The 5,119-nt window shown below is 37.7% G+C and overlaps 1 non-coding gene across 1 annotated transcript; it reads right to left on the bottom strand.

Moving 5' to 3' along the window:
* Positions 1 to 813: 813 nt before the first annotated feature.
* On the bottom strand, positions 814 to 920 carry LOC111816882. The gene has a single exon (XR_002821205.1). It is a non-coding gene; the product is annotated as a U6 spliceosomal RNA (small nuclear RNA).
* Positions 921 to 5,119: the final 4,199 nt, after the last annotated feature.

Here is a 5,119-nt window from a genome sequence, read left to right as displayed (position 1 = left end):
CCAAACCTGCCCTGAAGGCATTCGGAGCAAAAAAAAAGAGAAAAAACTTCTTTCATGGACACCTTTGATGCTCCTTGTCTGTGTATCACCACAACTTGTAAGTAAATTCTCAGTACCCTATAAACAGAGACATTTTTTTAGTTGAAAAAATTTTATTTACCAGTGGATATAGTTGTATGCTGACAGTTTTTATACTGAGAAGCATATTAATCATAAACTTTAACAAAATAGAAAATAAATTTCAGTGGCATCCTAGGCTCTGAAATTAGTGTCTTAAATTCAAATTTAGCTTTGGCAGAATAACTATGGGAATTTGCTCATAACATTACTTGCCTCTCCTTTCTCATCTGCAAAATGAGATAACAAATACTATCTATCACAGAGTTAGAAGAGCTACTGAGCAAATAGTGCTTGACTCATACTAAGCACCTAATGCATCAACTACTATTTTAGGTCTCTGCACTTAATCATAAAAATTTAGTCTAGTATTTTAAATATAATAGTGCACCAGGTGCTTTCGATTAAGTTTTAAGATCATATTTTATTTTTTCTTTTCTTTAATTTTTTAATTAATTTTAATGAGAAAGAAATAGCAGTGAGACAGTTTCAAAACAGGTTAATAGGACAGTTACAATAATTAATACATTGCATATTGTTGTCTTCACAGTAGTTATTCAGAAGACAAGATGCAGACAAGATATCTTGTCTAAACAATGTTAGTAAAAATCTTTCCTCTCATTGAACTAAGAGAAAGTAGCTGTATATCTATCCTAACTGTTTTGTATATACATACATATATAAACTTTTTACTAAGAAAATATGCAACACTTCACGAATTTGAGTGTCATCCCTGCACAGGGGCCATGCTAACCTTCTCTGTATCATTCCAGTTTTAGTATACGTGCTGCCAAAGTAAGCACAAGATCACCTTTTATTTAATAATTCTGTTGTGAAGCCTCTATAAAATAGACAAAACTGAGACTGGGTGTGGTGGTGCGCACCTGTAATCCCAGCGTTTGGGAGGCTGAAAAATGGAGAATCATTATGAGTCCTATCTACGTAGTGAGACCCTGTAGACCCTGTACTAAATACATATAAAAATAATAATAATAAAGTAGATAGAACCTATCAGCATACAGAAATACCCTATGGAAGACCTTATCTGTATTCACTTTTGTTTGCCCCCATTTCTTAGGAATACTTCACATTTTTCTCTCTCTTTTCTTCTTCTATTTGGCAAGTAAATTGTTCTTAATTTTCCTGAACTTACTGTGGGTCCAGTGAAGCCAGAGTCCAATGATGTTTATCACACCCTAATTGTCTAAAAAATGTCTTTGTCTAAAAATCCCTCATTTACTTTGCTCTGTTGCATTATCTGAAATTATCTATTAAATAAGTGACTGGTGAATGTAGACATTCCTACAATGTCTTCTCTCAATTGCTCTGACCAGAGAGGATGAGGGAATACAGCCTCATAAACAGCACATTTCTGGGCAGAGCTACTGGCCACCTGCCTGGATTCTGAGCACTTTCTGCCATGGAGTCCCAAATATACATTCTTTTTTGTGTTGCCTTGTTGGTTTTTGGTATTTTTTGACTTTACGGTATTTTCTTGGCTGAACTGTTTTTTTAGGGGAGGTTTATTTTTTGTTTTTGGTGCTGAGGACTGGACCCAGGGCTTCCAGCTGGCTAGGCAAACATTCTACTGCTGAGCCAAATCTCCAGCCCCTCATGCTTTTTTTTTTAAGCTTAATTTTTTATTTCATTTTATTATTTATTTATTTACTACTTTATGTATTTGGTATAGAGTCTCACTACACAGTTCGGATTTGTAGTGACCCGCCTGCTTTCAGCCTCTCCAGTGCTGGGATAACAGGCGTGCACCACCATGCCTGGTCTTGCTGTCTCAGAGTACCCAGGGCACGGCCGTTGCGGCCTCAAACCTGGTCCCTGGGCTTGCCTAAGCAGGTGCTTCGTCTGCTGAGCTACATCGCTGGGTCTTTTTATTATTATGATTTTAAAGAGAATAAAAAATAATTTAAAAACATTAGAAACAATAATAGAATTTCCAAAAAAGAGATGATAGGAATTCAACAATGGTTGTTATACTGCATATTGCTGTCTTCAAAGTAGTTGTTCAGATTGCCAGACATAAGCATGCGAAATTGGTCACAGAAATTAATCATTAACTGTTCCTTTCAATAAATCAATAAAAATTAGTAGTACACTCATCTTAGCTAATATATGTGTGTGTGTGTGTGTGTGTGTGTGTGTGTGTGTTTCCCACTTCTTTTCTCTTTTCCCTCATCCCAGTTGTTCTGTCCTATTGAGCAGTTTCTTTGCCTTTCACAATATCTATTTTACCTTTTGGATTTTATTTACTCTTTCAGATTCTTACACTAGGAAGACAATGCATTGTTTACATCTTTGGTTCTGATGTATTTCACTTCTGGGTATGGTCTCCAGTTGCATCCATTTACTTACAAAAGTTTCAAGTTTATCTTTCTTTATAGCTGTGTAGCACTCCGTTGTATGAAAATACCACATCTTTTTTTAATCCATTCCTCTGTTGATGACCAATTAGGTTGTTTCCAAGATTTAGCTATGACAAATTATGCTGCCATAAACATGGGTGTGCATTCTTCCAAGCCTTACCCAAAGCCCCTCCCATTATTTTTCATTTCTCTGATTACTGCTATTTTTCTAATAGTGCTAAAGGATGGTTCATAAGAAGTAATAGAAACACTGACTAAGGAGAAGTTGTTGGAGAGAGAGAATGGGGTTGAAAGTGGGAAGATCTTTGGGCAGGTCCAATTCAGTGGCTGCACAATTCTTAAATGAGTCCTCAACCTGGAGCCCTTGACCAGTATAATATTCAAAAGACCCTTTAGATCCCAACATTGCTGTGTGGCCACAAAAGGGTCCTTCTATCCTACTTTGTCAGGTGGGCTATAATTAGCACACCTAGAAAAGGTATAGTTACAAAAGCCAGAGAAAGAATAAGGGCCTGGGTAGAATTTGTGGTACAAGTTGATTTGCTGTGAGTGGTTAGAAAGGAGTGGAAAGGAGTTTTGTTTTTGCATTGCTTCATAATGACTCCTAAAAGATTGTCTATCCTAGTGCACTGTGCTGAGTGCTTTGAATTCCATGCAGGGCTGGGTGTTGAGAGGATCGAAAGAAAAGAAAGATGGACATCCTCTTTCAAGGGTTCACCATGATACCTAACAGAAAATGAATATAGGGGCCGGGGAGATGGCTCAGTGGAATAAGCGCTTCCCTGGCAAGCACAAGGGCCTGAGTTCGATCCCCAGTTCTGCCAAGAAAAAAGAAAGAAAGAAAGAAAGAAAGAAAGAAAGAAAGAAAGAAAGAAAGAAAATGAATATACCCGTGAAGCACCTACTAAGTGTCAGCCCCTATTCTAAAACCTAGGAAGTCAATGTACAGAATAGAGAAAGCATCAGTTCTCTGGAAGCTTGCACATGAGTGAGGTTAGTTATAATTAGGTAATTAATTGGATTGGTGGTGGTAAGAGGTATGATGAAAAATAGCGTTGTAAGAAAGGCTAAGAGGGAGGAAATCAAGAAAATGAGAGTATGTTGGAAAGAAAAAGAAGCTGTATTTTCTGATGACAAGATTGTGTCTATAAAGTATTTAAAGAATCTATGGAAATGCCGTAAATCTAGTAAACAAGTTGTTCAGCAATGTTGAAAGACATAATATTAGCACAGAAAAGTGTATTTCTATGTATTTGCAATTCCCAAGAAGAAATTAAGAAGACAATTCTCTGACAAAAGAATTGTAAAACATACTCTGAAAATTATAAAACGTTGTTGAAAGAAATTTAAAGGGGCTAGGAAGATGACAAAGAAAGAAATTTAAAAATACCTAAAAATATGGAAAGATAGCCTATATTCATGGCTCAGAAGATTCATTAAAATGCCAATACTCTCAAAATTGATTATATACTCGGTGCAATCCCTATTAGAATCCAAATAATGTATTTGTAGAAATTTGCTAGGTGATCCTCACATTCATTTAGAATTGTAAGAGACCCTGAATAGAGAAAACAATCTTGAGGAAAAAAGAAAGAAGTTGGCCAACTCCCACATTCTGAAACAGAGATATGGTCAATTGGATAGCCATATTTTCTCAGTTATTCTTCTCTCGCTGCTGGGACAAATACCCGACACCCAAAATGAAGGAAGAAAAGGTTTATTTAGCTCACAGTTAGTGAAGGTTTCAGTGCATACTCAGCTGGCTCCAAAGAAGAGTGTGGCACATGGCAGAGAGCAACCTTTCATGGCAGTGGTAAAGAGCAGAGCATAAAAGGAGTGGCAGCAGCTCAGGCAGGCAGCCAGCCTCTCTCCCCTCCTCACATTGTAATGCAGCATATCCACCCCAGGGCACTCACACCCATAATCCCAGCATTGGATCAAGAATCAATCACAAACTCCAGAAGCCGCCCCTTGACTGCATGAAGCTTCGGGGGACAACTAGACACAAACCATCACATATATGCAAGAGAATGAGTTTAGATCTTTCCCTCTCATCATATATAAAAGTTAACTCAAAATGAATCAAGGACCACATCTTCAAGCAGAAGCATTTTTGAACCAAGGCACTACTGCATAAAGAGACATAATATACATTGGTGCTCAGGACTGAATATAGGGTATAAGTAGATTTGAAAGTGATAACTACAGAGGACAGCTTCTCTTCTTAAAAGAGAAAATATTCTATAATTGATTGTGGCAATGGTTGTAAAACTCTGTGTATCTATTTTTTTTATGTATTTGGTACAGGGTCTCACTATGCAGCTCAGACTCATAGTAATCCTCCTGTTTTCAGTCTCCCCAGCACTGGGGTTACAGGACTGCACCACCACGCCAGGACTCGGTCTCTAGCTCAGTGCACCTGGGGACAGGGCTGGAGCATCTTGTGGTGCTGGGGATAGAACCCTGGTCCCTTGTGCAAGTATTTTTTTTTAAACCATCAAATTCTGTACTTCAAGTGGTAAATTATATAGCAAACTGTGACCAAAAAAGAGAGTTAGAGAGAAAATGAGGGAAGGCATGGAGAGATCAGAAGGAAAAAGATAAGGAGGAGGAGGAAGAATGGG

The sequence above is a fragment of the Octodon degus genome, unplaced genomic scaffold (assembly GCF_000260255.1).
Source record: "Octodon degus isolate 3935 unplaced genomic scaffold, OctDeg1.0 scaffold00043, whole genome shotgun sequence".
Lineage (NCBI taxonomy): Eukaryota > Metazoa > Chordata > Mammalia > Rodentia > Octodontidae > Octodon > Octodon degus.
The sequence above is the reverse complement of the archived record's forward strand: the minus strand, read 5'-3'. Positions and strand labels throughout refer to the sequence as shown.